Source organism: Artemia sp. Qi Xiang Cuo, chromosome 11, assembly GCF_049724085.1.
Source record: "Artemia sp. Qi Xiang Cuo chromosome 11, ASM4972408v1, whole genome shotgun sequence".
In the NCBI taxonomy this organism is placed as follows: Eukaryota; Metazoa; Arthropoda; class Branchiopoda; order Anostraca; family Artemiidae; genus Artemia; species Artemia sp. Qi Xiang Cuo.
Genome location: NC_142804.1, coordinates 71,187,383 through 71,209,917, shown reverse-complemented (window position 1 = coordinate 71,209,917; position 22,535 = coordinate 71,187,383). Strand labels below are relative to the sequence as shown.

Sequence of the window (22,535 nt, the reverse complement as noted above, 5' to 3'; positions counted from 1 at the left end):
GTTGTTGTGTTTTTTTTTCTAAAAAAAAATCTGTTAATACGTTTAAGTAATAAATATCTTTAAGCTTAACCCGTCTTTATTCTTTAGAATAGTTCTTTTGTAAGCAAGTAACAAACTCTTTCCTGAAGTCACTTCTTGGATAAACAATGCAGAAACTTCATTTAAGAAACTATGAAACAATTGTAAGTAAGTAATTAACAAATTCTTTCTTGAAGTCACCTCTTGGATACACAATGCAGAAATTTCATTAAATAAATTATGAAAAAATTGTAAGTAAGTAGCAAATTCTTTCTTGAACTCACCTGCTGGATAAACAAAGACATTTCGTTGAAGAAATTATAACAAAATTCTAAGTAAGTAACAAACTCTTTATTATTTACACGACTTAGATACACGATGTAGAAATTTAGTTCAAGAAATTATGAAGCAATTCTCAGTAAGTAACAATTTCTTTCTTGAAGTCAACTCTTGGATACACAATACGGAAATTTCATTCAAGAAATTATGAAAATATTTGTAAGTAAGTAACAAACTCTTTATTGATTTCACCTCTTGGATATACAATACAGATACTTCATTCAAGAAATTATGAAAAAATCGCAAGTTACGTAACTTTTTTTCTCTTTTTCACAAACAATTTTTACTTACCTACACGATGTAGAAATTTAATTCAAGAAATTATGAAAAAATTCTCAGTAAGTAACAATTTCTTTCTTGAAATCTACTCTTGGATACACAATACGGAAATTTCATTCAAGGTTACGTGCGCGCACGTAACCTCGTCTAAATTAACCTTAAAAAATGAAATAAAGCAATGTCGAATTTGCATTTCTCTCTCACTATGTATGCGCCGTCGTGGTGTGCAACCAATCACCAATAAAGTTATTGTATATTGAGCAACCTCCGCTGTCTCTGATTGGTCCCTAAAAATGGGTGTTGTCTAAAAAACCAGTCTGGCTGAAAACGTGGAGTTTTCGTACTGCTCACTTTTTGCAATGTGTAGGAACCAGTGGGGAATCCCCGCTCGTTTGGAAAGGTGCCAAGGAAAGGCTTGCAAATAGCATGTAGTTTCAAAACGTGTTTAATCACGTTTCTTGAATGAAGTATCTGTACTGTATATTCAAGAGGTGAAATCAATAAAGAGCTTGTTACTTACTTACAAATATTTTTTTAATTTCTTGATTGAAATACCCGTATTGTGTATCCAAGAGTTGACTTCAAGAAAGAAATTGTTACTTACTGAGAATTTTTTACATAATTTCTTGAATTAAATTTCTACATTATTTAGCTAAGTGAAAATTGTTTGTGATAAAGAGAAAAAAAAGTTACTTACTTGCGATTTTTTCATAATTTCTTGAATGAAATATCTGTACTGTATATCCAAGAGGTGAAATCAATAAAGAGTTTGTTACTTACTTACAAATATTTTCATAATTTCTTGAATGAAATTTCCGTATTGTGTATCAAAGAGTTGACTTCGAGAAAGAAATGGTTACTTACTGAGAATTTTTTCATAATTTCTTCCAATTAATTTCTAAATCGTATATCTAAGTAGCGAAAACAATAGTTTGTTATTTACTTACAATTTTGTCATAATTTATTGAACGAAATGTCTTTTTGTGTATCAAACAGGTGAATTAAATAAAGAATTTGCTACTTAGACTGAGAATTTTTTTTCATAATTTCTTGAATTTAATTTCTACATCGTGTATCTAACTCGTGAAAACAATAAAGAGTTTGTTACTTACTTAGAATTTTGTCATAATTTCTTGAACGAAATGTCTTTTTGTTTATCCAACAGGTTAATTCAAGAAAGAATTTGCTACTTAGACTGAGAATTTTTTTAATAATTTCTTGAATTTAATTTCTACATCGTATATCTAACTCGTGAAAAAAATAAAGAGTTTGTTACTTACTTAAAATTTTGTCATAATTTCTTGAACGAAATGTCTTTTTGTTTATCCAACAGGTGAATTCAAGAAAGAATTTGCTACTTAGTTACAATTTTTCCATAATTTCTTGAATGAAATTTCCGTATTGTGTATCCAAAAGTTGACTTCAAGAAAGAAATTGTTACTTACTGAGAATTTTTTCATAATTTCTTGAATTAAATTTCTACATCATGTAGCTAAGTGAAAATTGTTTGTGAAAAAGAGAAAAAAAAGTTACTTACTTGCGGTTGTTTCATAATTTCTTTAATGAAGTATCTGTACTGTATATCCAAGAGGTGAAATCAATAAAGAGTTTTTTACTTACTTACAAATATTTTCATAATTTCTTGCATGAAATTTCCGTATATTGCGTATCCACGATTTGACTTCAAGAAATAAATTGTTAATTACTGAGAATTTTTTCATAATTTCTTGAATTAAATTTCTACATCGTGTATCTAAGTCGTGAAAACAATAAAGAGTTTGTTACTTACTTAGAATTTTGTCATAATTTCTTGAAAGAAATGTCTTTGTTTATCCAGCAGGCGAATTCAAGAAAGAATTTGATAATTACTTAAAATTTTTTCATAATTTCTTTAATGAAATTTCTGTATTGTGTATCCAAGAGGTGACTTCAAGAAAGAATTTGTTACTTACTTACTTACAATTTTTTCATAGTTTCTTAAATAAAATTTCTGCATTGTGTATCCAAGAGGTGACTTCAGGAAAGAGTTTGTTACTTGCTTACAAAAGAACTATTCTAAAGAATAAAGACGGGTTAAGCTTAAAGATATTTATTACTTAAACGTATTAAAAGATTTTTTTTTAGAAAAAAAACAACAACACATGTTTACAAAAAATAGTGCTTATAGCTCACTATTAAAAATCCAAAAACGAGGTTCCCACGATATAGAATAGTTTTTAACGTGTCTGATTGATTTATCACGATCAGGTATGTCCTTGGGTATCCACTGTGCGAATAACATAACCTCGTCTTCAGGACGGTGATAACCCCCTTCAAATTTAGGACACTTAAACTCTTCTAGATTGAAAACTGGAATCCTAGGGTCACACTTTTGAATTAAAACTTTATCTGTAGATACATTGCCCTTTACGTAGAGTGCTTCAACCCCAAAAAAGCTGCAAATTTCACTGACTTCCTCCTGAACATTTCTCAGTTCCCGACCAGCATTATTAAGTGGTGTAATCACTCTATCATAGAATCCCAGTCTGTTTATATGACGTAATATAGTACTCCACAAGCTTTTATCATGCTCAAACATGTTATAGTTCACTATCCAATGATAACAGTAAATTTCTTCGAGTTCCATTGACAATAATAAAAATGTACATTCAAATATAACACCACTAAATGATTTTTTCAAACTGATAAATTCTGTGTCATACAGTCCTATCATGTTGAAAGTTATTAATGTAGTTGTTAAGTAGAAAAATACTTCATCAAACTGTTATATCTTCGCTCAAGGTTGAATGGAGTTATGGCTAGGGGGATGAGTCCTAAAACCATCTGAATTCATTGTGGGGAGGAGTCATAAAACCCATGGAAGTCATTTTGGGTAGGAGTCATTGAACTCTCTGTAACAGATAAATTCTGTGTCATACTGTCCTATCATCTTGAAAGTTATTAATGTAGTTGTTAAGTAGAAAAATACTTCATCAAACTTTTATATCTTCGCTCAATGTTGAATGGAGTTATGGCTAGGGAGATGAGTCCTAAAACCATCTGAATTCATTGGAGTCATAAAACCCTCCAGGAACCTAACACCCATGAACATCTAAAAACTATGTCTGAAAACCCAAACAGCTAATTAAATATTCTAATTCATGATTTCAGGCACGAAAGGCTCAATAGTAACCGAAACTCTAGAAAACGGAATATTGATACCAATAGATACAACAAAAATATTCCTTTAGTAGCTACGCAATTAGGCTAAAAATGAAGATATTTATGCAGAGTTTCAACTAGCTATGGCTAAGTTTGCTAAAGACCAGCTATTTTCTTGCAAAAACAGACAAAATCAGAAAAAATGTTCAATGTTCCTTTAGTACCTACGCAATTAGGCTAAAAAATGAAGATATTTATGCAGAGTTTCAACTAGCTATGGCTAAGTTTGCTAAAGACCAGTTATTTTCTTGCGAAAACACACAAAATCAGAAAAAAATTTTCAATGTTTCCTTTAGTAGCTACGCAATTAGGCTAAAAAATGAAGATATTTATGCAGAGTTTCAACTAGCTATGGCTAAGTTTGCTAAAGACCAGCTATTTTCTTGCGAAAAACACACAAAATCAGAAAAAAATGTTCAATGTTCCTTTAGTACCTACGCAATTAGGATAAAAATGAAGATATTTATGCAGAGTTTCAACTAGCTATGGCTAAGTTTGCTAAAGACCAGTTATTTTCTTGCGAAAACACACAAAATCAGAAAAAAAATTCAATGTTCCTTTAGTACCTACGCAATTAGGCTAAAAATTAAGATATTTATGCGGGGTTTCAACTAGCTATGGCTAAGTTTGCTAAAGACCAGCTACTTTCTTGCAAAAAACACACAAAATCAGAAAAAATGTTCAATGTTCCTTTAGTACCTTCGCAATTAGACTAAAAATGAAGATATTTATGCAGAGTTTCAACTAGCTATGGCTGAGTTTGCTAAAGACCAGCTATTTTCTTGCAAAAACACACAAAATCAGAAAAAATGTTCAATGTTCCTTTAGTACCTACGCAATTAGGCTAAGAAATGAAGATATTTATGCAGAGTTTCTACTAGCTATGGCTAAGTTTGCTAAAGACCAGCTATTTTCTTGCTAAAAACCACAAAATCAGAAAAAAATGTTCAATATTCCTTTAGTACCTAGTCAATTAGGCTAAAAATGAAGATATTTATTCAGAGTTTCAACTAGCTATGACTAAGTTTGCTAAAGACCAGCTATTTTCTTGCGAAAACACACAAAATCAGAAAAAAATGTTCAATTTTCCTTTAGTACCTACGCAATTAGGCTAAAAATTAAGATATTTATGCGGGGTTTCAACTAGCTATGGCTAAGTTTGCTAAAGACCAGCTATTTTCTTGCAAAAAACACACTAAATCAGAAAAAATGTTCAATATTCCTTTAGTACCTTCGCAATTAGGCTAAAAATGAAGATATTTATGCAGAGTTTCAACTAGCTATGGCTAAGTTTGCTAAAGACCAGCTATTTTTTTGCGAAAACACACAAAATCAGAAAAAATGATCAATGTTCCTTTAGTACCTACGCAATTAGACTAAAAATGAAGATATTTATGTAGAGTTTCAACTAGCTATGGCTAAGTTTGCTAAAGACCAGCTATTTTCTTGCGAAAACACACAAAATCAGAAAAAATGTTCAATGTTCCTTTAGTACCTTCGCAATTAGGTTAAAAATGAAGATATTTATGCAGAGTTTCAACTAGCTATGGCTAAGTTTGCTAAAGACCAGCTATTTTCTTGCGAAAACACAAAAAATCAGAAAAAATTTTCAATGTTCCTTTAGTACCTACGCAATTAGGCTAAAAATGAAGATATTTGTGGAGAGTTTCAATTAGCTATGGCTAAGTTTTCTAACGACCAGATATTTTCTTGCGAAAACACACAAAATCAGAAAAAATTTTCAATGTTCCTTTAGTACCTACGCAATTAGGCTAAAAATTAAGATATTCATGCAGAGTTTCAACTAGCTATGGCTAACTTTGCTAAAGACAAGCTATTTTCTTGCGAAAACACACAAAATCAGAAAAAATGTTCAATCTTACTTTAGTACCTACGCAATTAGGATAAAAAATGAAGATACTTATATAGAGTTTCAACTAGCTATGGCTAAGTTTGCTAAAGACCAGCTATTTTCTTGCGAAAACACGAAAAATCAGAAAAAATTTTCAATGTTCCTTTAGTACCTACGCAATTAGGCTAAAAAATGAAGATATTTATGCAGAGTTTCAACTAGCTATGGCTAAGTTTGCTAAAGACATGAACCATTTCCATAAAAATAGCTCTTAATAGAACTTCTTAAGCGTGAACTCCTATTTTTCAGACGAAATTATAGAAAATATCTTCAATACATGAATCTCTTATTATAATGTATACTTTCAGTCAGAAAAGCGTGGTTTTGGTTCAAAAATGAACCATTTCCATAAAAATAGCTCTTAATAGAACTTTTTAAGCGTGAACTCCTATTTTTCAGACGAAATTATAGAAAATATCGTCAAAACACACTTCTCTGTTTCAATTGTGTACATTTTCACATTTTCTGATTCAAATATGTATCTTCAGTCAGAAAAGCATAGTTTCAATTCAAAAATGAACCATTTCCATAAAAATAGCTCTTAATAGAACTGTTTAAGTATGCCCTCCAATTTTTTCCAATGAGACTATGCAAGTCTACCGCATTTAACTAATCCTCATGTAACTGAATCCGCATGTAACTGAACCCCCATGCAACTGAACCCCCATGCATCTGAAGCCTCGTGCAAGTGATACCTCTTTAACTGAACCCTCATGCAAACAATTCTGAGTGTAGCCTACTATTCTTTAATTAGCAGCATCGTACATTTTGTTTAAATACTTATTTTTTCATTTTCCAGATTCAAGATTTTATTTAACACAAATGAATAGACAAGCTGAAGTATTTAAAACGAGCCAACATAGAGCTACAATCGCAATGAATGGTAGTTGTTATCAGAAATCTCCAAAATTGACTCCCCCTCTCTTACCCTCCCCTGCCCCTCAGAAATGGGGGAACGAAGGGAACGTTAGATCCTATTTTAAATTGACAATACTTTTCAACCGTTACTTGTGTATTATACAGACCACATCGGAGAGGTAAAGCTAGGTCAAGTCACAATGTCATTCTATATTATGTATATCCTCATTAAGGACATTCAGAGCAGAGTTGCGCAAATGGAACACCTTTTTTGCAAATTGAGTTAGTTTTATGCGAATGATAAAAGTTTTGGCAAATCGAGATTGCTTTACGTAAATGAAATACCATTGATACCGCTAATAACACATGCGATACTGAACGAGTTATCAGGTACCTATAACCTACAGGTTATTAACACGTTTGACCAGTTTTGATTGGAATTTGTATTTTTTTTTGGCCAGAAGAAAGATCATGGATACGTGTTTATTTATTTTTTTTTAAATGGTATTTTTTCAAGGAAGCCCATAAAACTTTGCAGAAACCCGTCCGGTAAGGCACGTATGCAAAGCTTCTATAGAATAACGTTGAAATTGCTATAGCTTCCATAGAATCCAGAAGGCCATGTGAGGGAGCTCTGAATCTCTTTGAAAAGGTGTATACAAGGTCCAGAATAACATTGAAATTGCTATGGCAGCAAGCAAAATAGTACCTTGGTTACTACTGTGAGGCAGAGGGGGCAACTTCCCTCATCCACTGCCAGTTTCCTTTGGTACATATTTACCTTTTTTGTTACTATATGTCTCTTTCATTTTCACTTGATTTGAGAAAATTAGCCCCAACTTTGACCCCCCCCCCCACAGGATTTTGAAAAAATTATGTCACTAGTTTTTTGGTAGGGATTTATTGATCGACTAAGAATGTCGTTGCAAACCATGAACTGGATGACCTCTATTCCCTTTTGAATCAAAATGCTTGACAAAATACCTTCCCGAGACATGATTTAAAAAATGAGTGCATCGCATTTATAAAAACAGTGAAATCAGAGGCAACGCTATAGCGTTGCCTACAGTAAAGGCCATACGGCTCCAATGTTTTATTATTATTATTAATTGAAAAAAAACTTTTTCCACTAAATAAGTTCTTCAAAGAAAAGTAAATAACTCCATTAAACCAAAAATGAGCTAAAATAAAACCAAATAATCTACCAAGCATGAAACTACCACAAATCAGCATCGATAAATAAATGAAACCCAAAACGAACAGAAATTACAATAAATAACCGAGTCAAACTCAAAACGAGCAGAAATTAACATGAGTAGGGCTCAAAACCCCTATGCCTTCCCAAGGCATAGGCATTTTAAAATATTAATGTTTTCCTTTTATAACTTTAATAAATCAAATAATATTAACATTTTTATTAATAAATATCAGTATATGTATATTAAACTGACAATGCACATTCATTTGTGAATATCAATTCTCAATACCTTGTCAATGCACCATACTTTGCATCAAGAGGCTCTGGCCTATGTTTTTGCATTATATTATCATTATTATCAACTAAGATGACCTTTGGGAAAGCTTATTGTTTATATAGTTAGAAAAATTAGGCCCTAATACGACATGTGGTCTGTTAGTTCTGCAAATGCTGCATTGTAATTTTGAGTATTCATAAATGGCCGAAGGTGCAAGGACAATTCAGCTCACTTTGGATGAAATGAAGCAGCGAATCTTTAGAGTAAATAAAAAAAAACTCAAAAAAAAGAATTGGTCTTGGCACACCATACTTCCAGCATCGGGAGCAAATGAAAGTTGACAATTTAATTAAAACATATTTGGTAAAGAACTTTTACAAACTTTTAGTTTTCCCATTTCATCTAACCGCTTAGTCAAGCTTCTCAGACCATACTGAAAAAATCTGTAGTTGTTTGAGCAAATATGATTTTGATGACAGTTAGCTTACATAGAAACTTTGAAAATGACAATGTAACTGTCAAATAGTACAAAAAACATCTAGTAAAATGTGTTTGTATCTGATACCACTAACAGATATATTCGTACTTTATAGTTCGCAGAACATAAAGATCAGTTAGCTTTGAGTGGGGCAGTTGATGAAGTAGGTGCCACAGACTATTTTCATATTTTAATGAACTAAGTTAGCTCTATATACAAAATTAACCACAAAAAGTAGCTGTATTTTAGCTGAGTACACCACTAATAATAATAATAACTTATAAATAAACCACTGCATAAACAATGTGAAAAATAGTGAAGTAAAGAGAAAAAGGAAAGAAAAATAAACACACCACTTAAATTTAGATAGACAAAGAAAAAGAAGATCAGCGAAACAAACGAATGAGACCATGGTGAGGAGTTTTTCATAGGCATTTGCAGACAGTTTTATTGGTAAATCATGAAGTTTTTCAATTATAGCAGGTGCGATTTGCACTGCCCCAGAACGAAAAATGAATTAAAAATGAAAATGATGCATCATCTCTGCAGGGCCATAAGCACACTCCAGGATACCCAAATGCAATGAAAAAGAATTGCACATGCAATCTATCAAAAAGATCCTTGTCTCATTTATTTTTTTTTACAAATTTGACTAAGAAATATAGCATGAAAAAACGAAATCGTTTTAGATGCGATGATCATATCGAATTTTTTCCGCTGACTTAAATTTTCAGGTGGGGGAGGGGAAGCTTGTCACTAGCCTCAAGAAAATTCCGCCATATCGAAAAATCAACCAAATATTCAACATATCCAGAAATTAAGTTCATCAGCCAAGGTTCTGAAGACGGAATTCAATCAAGATTCTGGAGATAAAAAATACCAGGGCTACAACCAATGCACAGATACTAATTTGCTAATATCAGTACCTAAATTACAGTAGTGCTAAATTTGTAGGCATGAATGTATGCCTACTTCGGTTTAGCTGCACCATTGGTACTGGCAAAACCTTTGCGAAAAAAAAAACAAAAAAAACCGATTTTTACTGATTCCCATTTTTCACTGTGGGGGGGGGGGGCTGGAATTCCTGTCTGTCTAACTATTTAGCTTCTTTCCAACCGAGGTTCTCTAAACTGACAAAATGCTAGCACTACAATCGGTGTAGTGGTGCTAATTTGTTGATTTCCGCAGTAGTGCAGTCAATCTAAATTAATTCTAGGGGTTACCTCAATCAGATGGTATTGATTTTGGCATCGTTCGAACCGGAAAAAATTCGTAACAACATGTCAAAAATCGGCAAAAAACGGGCGAGGTGATATTGACGTTTTTTCGCCTTTTCTTCTAAAATAACGATTTAAAAAAAAAATTAGCTTGCATTTTTAAAAAGTCAGTGATGGAAAAACTTCGTACATTGATCATGATTACGGACCCAATTCTATGTTTTGACTATTCCTGAGTCCCCCACCCACAGACACGCGAGATAAAGCGTGCATTAATATACGTTAGATATTATTCGAAGTCGTCCACGCAGAGAAAATTTACACTTCCTATGCCGAAATGCTAGGAAAAGTCGTGTCCTAGTATCTTGAGTATCCCCCCCACACCCAATCAAATAACTGGTTTTACACACGTCTCAAAATTGTCTGGCGTCTGCAATGTTTTTCAACGCTCTTGGTGGGAAACTATTCAATAGATGCGGTAATGCGCAAGAAAAAGCTGACCCATTTTGCCGACATTCGAGTTTGAAAGAGCCTGTAAGCAGTACAATTACTAATCAATTCTGGTTTCTGGTTAACTTTTTAGTTACATTAAAGATCCAAAGTAGGTTTTACCAAGCTGAAATTAGAGCATAGCTAAATAGTGAAAGGACGCAATGGGTATGTTTGACTATGAGCCATCAAAAGCAAGGATTCATTTTTTGGTCAATAAATACTGCTTCTCTTGTAGAATACGTATGGTATGACAAAAATATCTTTTGAAACTCTTAAAAGCATCTGAAGACATTGGTATTGGTGTTATCCGTACTCTAAAGTGATCAGCACTAAAGTGATCAGCAAAGTATAATCATCTACGGAAAAAGTACTGACAAAACCTATCCTCTCCACACAAAAAAAGTGACCCTTTGTTACACAATTTACACAGACCCTTAGGTTATTTTTAAGACCCTTAGTTACACAATTCAATACAAATTTCCGGGTAACTCGTCGCCTGAATTACGGTCTAGCATAGTTTATTGGCTGGGAGCAAAGTACTTTGACTCGGAGCGATTAATTAGTACAACATTTTGCGTCTAGAGGCGCTGAGGTACGCGGGGTCACTTTTGGAGACTTTTGTCAGTACTTGTTCCGTAGATGATTATACTTTGGTGATCAGCAATAAAGCGATGCACTTGAAGCCCGGTTTTACATAGGGGAGGTCGGGGTTGAACTGGGCATGGGTTGAAACGGATACTCAACTACGAAGACACCATTTGGTGAAACATTCTGAAAAAATTTAGTAAGAGTGCTATATTCATCATGTCTCAAAAAAGCATTACTAGTTTGATTGATTGATCCACTCAAAAAGTTAAACTGCAAAAACTGGTTTAGGTAGGTAAATTTTTTCTGGCACCTTGAACATTGGTGTTTCATTTGCAAGCAATTCCCGATATGTTCCCATACCTGACGGCAACTGCTCAAAACAACTACACAAAGTCGGTGAGGCTGTAGTTACAGCAGACGAAAAGACTTGAACATACAAGCCCAACACTTTTCCAATTTTTTAAAATAGCTTACATGTTATGAGAAGATCGGACAGATTTTGGGCCAGTTTATCTACAGATTTGTTCATAGAACAAGAGTTGATGAGGACTCGAAAAACGGCAATCGGATTAACTGAAGGTATGTGAATGATGGAAGTAGAGACTTCACTGGGCAATGGGACGTCCAACCTGTGTTCAAGTTAATCTTCTGATGCAAGAACTGACGAATGTTTCGTATCACACAAGCAACCAACACAAAGAGTCTGGTATTTCAAGGCAGCAGAGGGACTACAAAGACCGACAAATAGTCATTGACTTTGTCGTGCAGTCTTCTCCTTTTGAGCGTGATCTGCTATTACTTCGAAGTATTACTACTGGCATGACTACTGCAGAAAACGTGAACGCCGACAAAGCAATGAAAGTTGGGAAGAAGATTCTGGACGGAATGGTAGGGGAATCTCTGAAGGAGCATCCGTTAAAACAAAAGGATCAGGCAGGCCTTATGGTGGTAAAGCAAAAAATAGGGGAGAAATCCACCGTTTAGACCCTTCATTGCTGTTTCAGCGTCTCCTAACTGTATCCAAAAGACGGAATATGGACGAAGAATTTTCATCTAAATATGAACTTTGCTCCTATCCTTTTGAATAATTCTGGCACGTTGCGAAAGCTAAATAACCGGAGCTATTAAAACCTTACAAGCAACTTTTATAAACTGATATCATTGAGGAAGAACAGTCTGAATTGCACCTTTGCTTCACAGGATTCCCTGGGCAAAGAAAGAAAACCATTCGGAGATCTAAGACCAGTACTGGAACTACGTTTCAACCAAATATCAAGACGCCATTATTGTCTTTGATGGCTACGACATCGCTGCATCGATAGAATATATGACTCATCTTAAGGAAAACCATGTCATTGGACGGAAAGTACTGTTTAGCCCAGAAATGAGACTAACCACCACAAAAGAGGAATCGGTTTCGTGCAAAAACAATAGGCTCGTTTCTTCAATGTGCTTTCTGATTATTTACAGGGCAAAGGTCCAAGCTAAAGCTGATGCTGACTTGCTTATTGTACTTTCATCGGTTGGGTGTCGATGAAACACTGTAGCGTTTAAAGACTTAGGACACGGTAGTTATCAGTGACGATACTGACTTATTGGTGTTGTTACTTTATCGTTGTATTCCTGAGCACCACAAGGTCGACCTGCACAGTGAGCCTATGCAAAACACTCAAGGTGCAACTTGGGACATCGAAGCAATTATTAAGAAGATTGGGACTAAAACCTACAAACTCTTTCCTTTTGCTCACGCAATTCTTGGCTGTGACAAAACTTCCCGTCTACATGGACTGGACAAAGGGATTGCGCTTAAACGGCTGAGAGACAATGAACAGTTTAGGGAAAATGGATCAACGTTTTCTGGAATTGATGTTTCAAAAGACGAAATTACACTAGCGGGAGAGGCTGCACTTTCTATATATAGTACGGCGGAGAATCTACTGACAATCTTAACAGTTACCAACGCCGAGTCTTTCAGCAGAAATTAGCAACGTCTACAACTTTCTTCCATCCCCAAGATCTACATCCTACTTCAGTAGCAGCGAAATTTCACTGTTTCCGAGCCTATCGTCAAGTACAAGATTGGATTGGGCTTCAGAGCCCTGCCCTTGATCCTGAGAATTGGGTATAGAGACTTCAGAAAGGCATGCTGTACCCTATCCTCACGGATCTTCCAGTGGCACCAAAGAAAATTCTCACCGTTGTTAAGTGTGGTTGCAAGGGATCCTGTGATAGTGACCCATGAAGCTGTCATCGAAATGGCATCAAATGCAACATTGCTTGTAAATCTTGCAAAGGAACTAGTTGTTCTAATGCTCAGGTCCAAATCAAATACGAAGAAGACATGTGATTAACTAAATAAATTTGATAAATCTCTAACCGTTTTGTAATTTCAAATTACCTGTGATTTTGTTCAAATTAAAATCAGTTATTTAGCTAGTTGTGAGAAGCTGCTTATTAGATTCCCAGAATTCGGGATGGTCATGTTTAGGGTGGAGGGTGTGGGGGGTAGGTATGGGGGAAATTAACATGAAAACGGCTTCCTTTCTGCATTAACAGTCCAATTTTTTCCTGTATGGATTCAACTTCACGTAACGTTGTTCTCAGACCTGTATCGACGCTTGATTTATGAGGTGGGAGGGTGGAATGAAAATGAGCGTTCAAAACAAAAACTTAAGTGCATATTCGTGATCTATGTACTAGATTTACCAATGACCGGCTTTCCATACGTGCAAATTAAGTTGTTTTTTAAAAGTCGTCATTTCGGAAGAAAAGACGAAAAACGGTCAATTTCACCTCGTCCGATTTTGGTCGATTATTTATATTTAGTGGAGAATTTTTTTCCGGTTCGAATTTTTTTCCGGTTCTGGCATTTTTTTTAAAGTTAAACCTTATATTGACTGTGCTACAGTTTAATCCACATTGCACAAAATTCGTTGGTTAAATTCGAGATGCTTTAGTTCGTCAGCGTCGACATGCAGCATATTAGCATATTAGTCTACTGCCAGACTTTTTTTTTCTAAAATAGCTAAACCACAATAATTTTATGGCGATATATGAATAAGATGCACCACTGGGTTTTCGAAAGCCCCAATGGATGTTAATAGAGGCTTAAAGGCTAAAGTTGCAATCAAATGTGGGAAATTCTGTGCAACAAAAAGGTAAAATATCCAAAAATGACAAATGTTGATCATCGACTACTTTATTACTACCAAGCTAATAAATAAAATATCAAGCAGAATGTTTGCCCTAATTTCAAGCCATTAGTCTTCTAGATTCAGTTTAACATAGATTATGATCTAAAGTATTGCAGCCAATTCTAAATTCTTGGCTGCTCCAGAGCTGAAGACTATAGCGCAAATGGTGCTCTAGCAATTTGATGGTTTGAATTTGAGGTAGCCCGCCCTCTAATTTGTGGTATTTCTGTTTGTTATAAGTTTGATTTATTTATTCCCTTAATTTCTGTTCTCTGTAGGTTTCATCTTTTCATCCACAGTAGCATTTGTTATTTTTATATTCAATACATTATTCATTTTAAAATCTCTTTGTTTCAAGTTTCATTTGTTCATTCATAGTAATTATTGTTTGTTTAATTTGACTTGATTATTCAATTTAATTTCTGGTCATTTTGGGTTTCATCTATTTAAACCGAACATTATGCATTTGTTTAAGTTGACAAATGCATCTATTCATTTGTTTAAGTATGCATTTGTGTGATTTTTCACAATGATTAAATAAAAAAAAGTTTTTTCAACTGAAAGCATGGAGCAGCATTAAAATCTAAAACGAACAGAAATTATTATGTATAAGAGGGGTTTGCCCCCTCGTCAGTACCTCGCTCTTTACGCTAAAGTTCGAATTCCGTTCCAATTCTTTAAGAATGACCCCTGGGTCACAAAGGCCGTTTAATTATAATAAATAGCTCTTTTGAAAGTACTAAAAAAAAACTTTAGCACAAGGAACGAGGTATTGTCGAGGGGTAGAACCCTTCATATACATAATAATCTCTGTTCGTATCAAGTTTTAATGTTGCTCCTTGCTTCCACTTGGAAAAACTTGTTTTTTTTTATTCAATTTCTGATCGTTTTTTAAATAGTGTTGGGAAATCCGGCACCCCCTTTAGGGAAAGTCCCCTTCCCCTATGAAAAATTTCTCCATGGAAAGATTTTCCCACATAACCCCCCCCCTCCATCCCTCACCCCCACCGAACCCCCCCCCCCCTTCAAAACGTATGTATACATCTCAATAACCAATACTTTATTTAAACCATGGGCAAAGTTCATAAGTTGCAACCCTTCCTACGGAGAATGTAGGGGATTAAGAAAAGCTCAAAGACATAGTTACTAAATTTTTCGAGTACGCTAAAAAAAAAAAAAAAATGGCTATCTCAAAATTTAGATCGGGTGACTTCAGGAAAAAATGAGCATGGGAGGGGGCCAAGTTTCCCTCCAATTTTTTGGTCACTTAGAAATGATACTAGTACTTTTAATTTCCGTTCAGATGAGGGCTCCCACGATATTCTAGGACTAGTGGTTTGATAAAATCAACCCTGAAAAAAAAAAAAAAAAACACGCAGCCATGATTTCTCTTCTGGCAAAAAAAAAATACAAAATTCCACATTTTTGCAGATAGGAGCTTGAAACTACTATAGTAGGGTTCTCTTATACACTGAATCAGATGCTATGATTTTCATTGAGGTTCTATGACTTTTAGTGGGGGTTTTTTTCCTCTTTTTTTGAAAATAAGGCAAATTTTCTAAGGCGCGTAACTTTTGATGGGTAAGACTAAAGTTAATGAAACTTGTATATTTGAAATCAGCATAAAAATCTGATTCTTTTCCATCTAGTAGTGTCAAGGGTTAATTTAAAGCTGAAATATTGGAAGGGTAACTACCTTCCGGGAAGTTATGATGTTGGTAGACTTCAGGATAAGAATTTGAGGGAAACTTTTCAGGAGCAGTTGAATACTAAACTTTCGAGTTTAAAATTTGATAATGTGGAAGATGGTTGGAATAATTTTAGAAAAATAATTTGTCAAGTTGGAGAAGTAATATAAGTGAAGAAATATAGAGATGCAGGAATTCCTTCTAGTAAAAAAGTTAGGTTCTTGATAGAAAGGAGAAAGGACCTGTACAAGAATTACCTAATAAATAGAACATATTAAAGTAATAGGAATATGAAGAAAGTGAAAAAAATATGAAAATAAGATCTTAGAAGGTGCGAAGTACAGACAATGGATAAAATTACCGAGGATCTGGAAGATGCAGCTAGACGGCATAATAGTAAAATATTGTACTGGCATGTTAACAACTTGAGAGGGGGTAGTCAATGCGGACTTGGCCCAGTTAAAGATAGGAATGGGGCCGCAATTAGCGATAAGGAAAAAACTAAAGAGAGATGGGCCGAACATTTGAGAATTTGCTTAACCGAGATAGAGTTGAAGAAAGAGATATAGAGGAAAATGAAAAAGTTTGTGATACCTTGGATGTGAAGGATGTGAGATTTGTTTTGTGAGGAGGAATTAGCGACAGTACTAAAAGGACTAAAAAATAATAAGGCTCCATGTGCTGATAGGGTGGTAAATGATTTCTTAAATATAGTGGCTCTGAGGTTAGAAATAAGTTACTGAAGATGATTTTTGAACAAGGAGAAGTACCTAACGATTTTAGGAAAACTTTAATTAAGCCACTTTATAAGAAAGCTAATAAAAGTCAGTATGGTAATTATCGAGGGATTAGTCTGGTCTCTGTGGGCAGCAAATTACTTATTAATATGATAATTTTTAAACTGAGAGAAGCCGTAGACAAGGCTTTAAGAAAAGAAAAGTCCTGTTTCAGAAAAGGTAGACGATGTGTCGACCTAATTTTCAGTCTTAGGTTAAAAATTGAGAAGTGCCTGAGTTTTAAAACACCTTTGGTCCTCAGTCTTATAGATTATGAGCAAGCGTTCGATTCTGTCGATAGAAGGGCTTTGGTAAAGGTGAAGCATGGTTGCTCCGAAAAGCGGATGAAGATTTGCTAAATGTTTTCCAGAGAAAATGCTTAAGGATTGTTCTAGGTACACGGCTGACTGATCGTATTTCAAACAATAGGCTGTACGAAAAATGTGGTTCAACACCGCTCTCTAGGGCTATAGTGAAAGAAAGGTTACAGTGGCTAGGGCACGTTGTGCGGATGAAAGATGACAGATTGCCGGAGATTATTCTTTTCGGCCACCCGTCTAGGGATAAACGGAAAGCAGGTCGTTCTCGTCTGGGGTGGGAGGACGTCATAAAGAAAGATTTAAAGGAAATGGGAACTTCATGGGCGGGCGTAAAAAGGGAGGCTTTTAATCGAATGCGAGGGAGAAGGAGCGTGCGTAGCTGTGTTGGCCTCAGGCGGCTTGGTGCTGCGGTGAGTTTTTAGTAGTAGTAGTAGTATGTATTGGTATCAGAATTACGGTTTTTAGAGTTTTGGCTACTATTGAGCCGGGTCGCTCCTTACTTACAGTTCGTTACCACGAACAGTTTGATATAAACATCAAAGTATCACCTTTTTTTTACAAATGATTTCAAATAGGTTTCCAGCCCTCCCTCTCCAACCCTTCCCCCTCCAACCCTCACCCCCACCGAAAAATCCCCCTGAAAACGTCTGTATACATCTCGATAACCAATACTTTATGTAAACCATGAGCAAACTTCATAAATTGCAACCCTTCCTCCGGGGAATGTAGGGGATTAAGTAAAGCTCAAAGACATAGTTACTAAATTTGCCGAGTATGCTAAAAAAAAAAAAAAAAATGACTATCTCAAAATTTGGATCGGGTGACTTTGGGAAAAATATGAGCGTGGAAGGGGGCCTAGTTGCCCTCCAATTTTTTTGATCACTTAAAAAGGGCATTAGAACTTTTAATTTCCGTTCGAATGAGCCCTCTCGCGATATTCTATGACCACTGGGTTGATGCGATCGCCCCTGGTAAAAAAAAAATTAACACACATCCGTTATCTTTCTTCTGGCAAGAAATACAAAATTCCACATTTTTGCAGATAGGAGCTTGCGGATAGGACCTTTGGAGTAGCGTTCTCTGATATGCTGAATCTAATGGTTTCATTAAGATTCTATGACGTTTAGGGTTTTTTTTTTCCTTTTTTCGAAAATAAGGCAAAGCTTCTCAGGCTCAAAACTTTTGATAGGTAGAACTAAACTTGATTAAAATTATATACTTGAAATCAGCCTGAAAATCCGCTTTTTTTATGTCTTTTTTGGTATCAAAATTTTGTTTTTTAGAGTTTCGGTTAATATTGATCTGGGTCGCTACTTACTTACAGTTCGTTATCACGAACTATTTGATTATTTATTTTAATCTCTGTTCGCTTTAGGTTTCATTTATTTATTCATAGTAATTTTTTTCGTTTTAAAGTTTAATATGGCTCTTTAATTTTCTTGGAAAATATTTTTTTTTGGGGGGGGAGCGTATTTTTCCCGAGAGAAGAAAAAGATGTATGTTATAACGTACATAAGGATGACTATATTTTTAGAAGGGCTCTCTCATGGTGATTACCACTGATTGTCTACTTCTTTTGAAGAGAACGTTCAAAATCAGACCTACGGTAACTTTTCCCCTTTTTTACAGAAGAAGTAATGAGTCCCTTTCAGCAGATATTTCAACTTCAACAGTTATATTCCAAGCGAGAAGACGATCATGTATTCTCCCAGTGGGAAAATTATGACTTCACCTCTGTTTTTAAAGCAAGTTTAATGTACTGGCGTCAAAATAAAACTTTGTGCCCTGGGTTCATCCTACTTCGATTCATACCTAAAAACTATGTATTTTAAAGGATTTTCCTTTTAGTTCTTTCGAAATTTTTATATTTAATTTCTGATTTTTTTTTTAAATGATGCTGGGGAGTCACCCCCCTTCATAGCAATGTCCCTTCCCCCATGAAAACTTACTTCATTGAAAGATCCTCCCACATAACCCCCGACCCTCCCCCACCCCCGACTACCATAAAACATTCCCCCTGAAAACATCTGTGTACTTCTTAATAACTACTATTATAGTTTAACTCTGGGTAAAGTTTATAACTTTAAACTTCCCCTCCGGGGATTTTAGGTCATTAAGCCATTCCAAAATGTATATTTATCGTATTTTTAACCATACTAAACAAAATGCCTATCTCAAAATTTTGATCGGGTGCCTTCGGGAAAAAACAAGCGTGGGATGAGGCCTAGGTGCTCTCCATTTTTTTTGGTCTCTTAAAAGGGGTACTAGAACTTTTAACTTCCGTTCCAATTAGCTCTCCTACGATAATCTAGGACCACTGGGTCAATACGATTACCCTTGGGAAAAAGAAAAAAACAAATAAAGACGCATCCGTGATCTTTCTTCTGGCAAAAAATGGAAAACTCCACATTTTTGTAGATAGGAGCTAGAAACCTCTACAGTAGGGTTCTCTGATATGCTGAATATGATGGTGTGATTTTCATTAAGGTTCTATAATTTTTTAGGGGGTCTCTTCCCCTTTTTTCGAAAATAAGCCAAATTTTCTCAGGTGCTTAACTTTTGATGGGTAAGATTAAATGTTGATGAAACTTATACATTTGAAATCACAATTAAAATCTGATTCTTTTGATGTATCTATTGGTATCAAAATTCCGTTTTTAAGACTTTCGGTTACCATTGAGCCGGGTCGCTCCTTACTTACAGTTCGTTACCACGAACTGTTTGAAAAGCAGCATCTTCTTAAGCTGTTTGGTGCAACATGATTTTCGCTTATTTTTTTATTATTCTTCAATGGAGTTTTTTTCTTTTCTGAAACTCTGACATCCAGTACCACCAAAAACTACGTAACTGAATTAGGAGTTTTTTTTTCTCTTAAACTGATTTCTCAAGTTTTGCACGATTTCTAAAGATAAATATAGATAAGTTTCCACTTAACCAGTTTAAAAATCAGATTACGTTTTCACTGTCCTTGGAACTTTAAAGATATAATCACGATTTAGCAATGTATTATGCTTTCGTTTATTTATTTTTTTCAAGTTATGGTCTCAAAAGTCAAAAAAGAATTCCCGAAAAAAAAAACATCGCAGAAGCTATAACGTCTAACTTTATCAATGTCAAAGTTTTGGGCACGTCAACAATTTTTTGATATTTCGGAACAGAGCTCCAAATTTGGAATATCGTTATCACCCGCTAACCCACCCGGTAACTCCAATATAGTAGGCATATATTCATGGGTACCCGTAAGGGGGCAGGGGGGCGCCCGCCCCTTCCCCCCATGGCTGAATGATGCTGCCTTATTTTTATATTTTGTTCTGAAATTTCTATTATATACCATTAAAAGTGCCAATTAGACGAGGTTTGCCCCCCCCTGGAATTCAGATTATGGGTGCCCATGCCTATATTGCTCTTTGATTTAGAATCTGTGTCTCCTGGGCTATATGTCTTGACAAGGTAGTTCCGAAGATATAAGCGCGATCCGTCGCCATGGCCACGGATCAGATAAGCCACTATTTTTTTTAATTTTGAGCCCAATTCAATAGAATCCTTTCGGGGACTCTCTTTAAAAGATCTTTCTTAACCCCCAATCCCCTCCAAGATAATGTACTTCCCAAAAAGAGATTAATTGCATCTATAGCACTTTTCAATCAAACAGTTCGTAGCAACGTAAGTAAGGAGCGACCCTGGTCAATAGTAACCGAAAATCTAAAAAGCGAAATTTTGATACCAATAGATTCATAAAAAGAATCGGCTTTTTATACTGATTTCAAATATTAAGTTTAGTCTTACCCATTAAAGGTTACGAGCCTGAGAAAATTTTCCTGATTTTCGAAAAAAGGGAAAACACCCCCTAAAGGTCAAGTGATCTTCATGGAAATCACACCATCAGATTCAGCGTATCAGAACACTCAATTCTATAGATTTCAAGCTCCCATCTATAAAAATGTAGAATTTTGTATGTTTTGCCAGAACAAAGAACACGGATGCGTGTTTGTTTGTTTGTTTGTTTTTTGTTTTATTTTGTTTTCACCAGGGGTGATAGCATTGACTCAGTGGTCCTAGAGAATATCAGTAGAAAGCTCATTAGAACGGAAATTAAGAGTTCTAGTGCTTTTTGTAGTGACCAAAAAATTAGAGGGCAACTAGAACCCCTCCCCCGCCATTTTTTACCCCAAAATCGTCCAATCAAAATTTTGAGTTAGCCATTTTTTCATCATAGCTAAAAGCCCTAAAAACTATGCCTTTGGGCATAATATGACCCCCCACAGCCCCAGGGGAAAGGTCTCTAAGTTATAAAATTTGCACATTGTTTACGCATAGTATTTGTAATTGAGATGTATTCATACATTTTCGGATGGGGTGGGGACACATTTTCTGCTGGGGATTTTTCTATGGGGGACTTTTCCATGGGGATGGATGTTTCCAGGGGATGAACTTATCAGGGGAAATTTATACACTGTGGAATTTGCCAGAATTCTTAGACAAAATTCGGCAAATTAGCAGTGGGCCACATAATTTAGCTAAAATGAAAGTGAAAACGTCATTTGATGCCTTTCCTTATGCTCTTTCATAATTCAGGAATCGCTTCTGGGGCTAGATGCATCTTGAGCCCTTAAAGGGGCCCCGAAGGTATTTTATATGAATAATGAAAAAGCCTCAAATGATGTTTTCACTTTCATCCTAGCTAAATTATATGGCCAACTGCAAATTTACTATAAAATTTACCCCCCCTAATATGCAAATATATAACCCTGAATTGGAATATACCATGCTATTGGAATATACAAAATTTAGCGCTATTTTTGTCGACGGCATTCGAAAAACTTGAAACGGCAGGAAAATATTTTATCTCAATTTTATTCACGGAGTGGTTAAGAGTGACTGTCTGGGGTAAATTTTCACTAGGGTTCAAGTGTCTGGAGGATACTGCCGAGGGAAGGGGCCTTCTCCGGGGAGCTAGGGCCAGATTTCCTGGCATTATTTAAAATATTATCAGAAATTAAATTTTAAAAAACAAGTTTTTTCAACTGAAAGTAAGGAGCAACATTAAAACTTAAAACGAACAGAAATTATTAAATATATGAAGGGGGTTTCCCCCTCCTCAACACCTCGTTCTTTACGCTGAAATTTAAATTTTATCCCAATTTTTTAAGAATGACTCCTGAAACACTTTTTTAATGTACTACAAAACTTTAGCATAAAGAGTTAGGTGTTGAGGAGGGGCCAACCCCCTTCATATATGTAATAATTTCTGTTCGTTTTAATGTTGCACCTTACTTTCAGTTGAAAAAACATGTTTTTATTATTTAATATTCACAAAGAATAGCCTGAGATGAGGATACTTACGGAGATATTGCCTAGCCCGGTTAAACTCCTACCCACAGAACAAGAAGGAAACTGATCTACCGAGTGAAGATGATTCTCCGGAGCGAATTTAAATCTCAAAGCATGAAATATTGACGCTGACTACAAAAGAGAACCCGTATATGGCCGAAACATTTATCATGAATAATTTGTTGGTCGCCAAACCTGTTTTTAGAGTATTTTGTTACCATGGCTTCATTAATTTTCATCAGACGATCCTTGGGTCCCTACCACTGATTAACCGTCCAAAATCATGCATTAAATAAACCTGCTAAATCTAATGTACCGATTGATGAAGCCATATTTTGATTTTTTTTTCTTCTAAAACACAATGTGTTC

The 22,535-nt window shown here is 35.1% G+C and overlaps 1 protein-coding gene across 1 annotated transcript in view; it reads right to left on the bottom strand.

Moving 5' to 3' along the window:
- Positions 1 to 22,270, bottom strand: part of LOC148947304 (putative oxidoreductase PXDNL) — a 178,797-nt gene extending 156,527 nt beyond the window's left edge. The window contains exon 1 of the mRNA XM_089096563.1: positions 22,179 to 22,270. The gene's annotated coding sequence lies outside the window, so the exon portion shown is untranslated. The remainder of the gene's footprint in view (positions 1 to 22,178) is intronic.
- Positions 22,271 to 22,535: the final 265 nt, after the last annotated feature.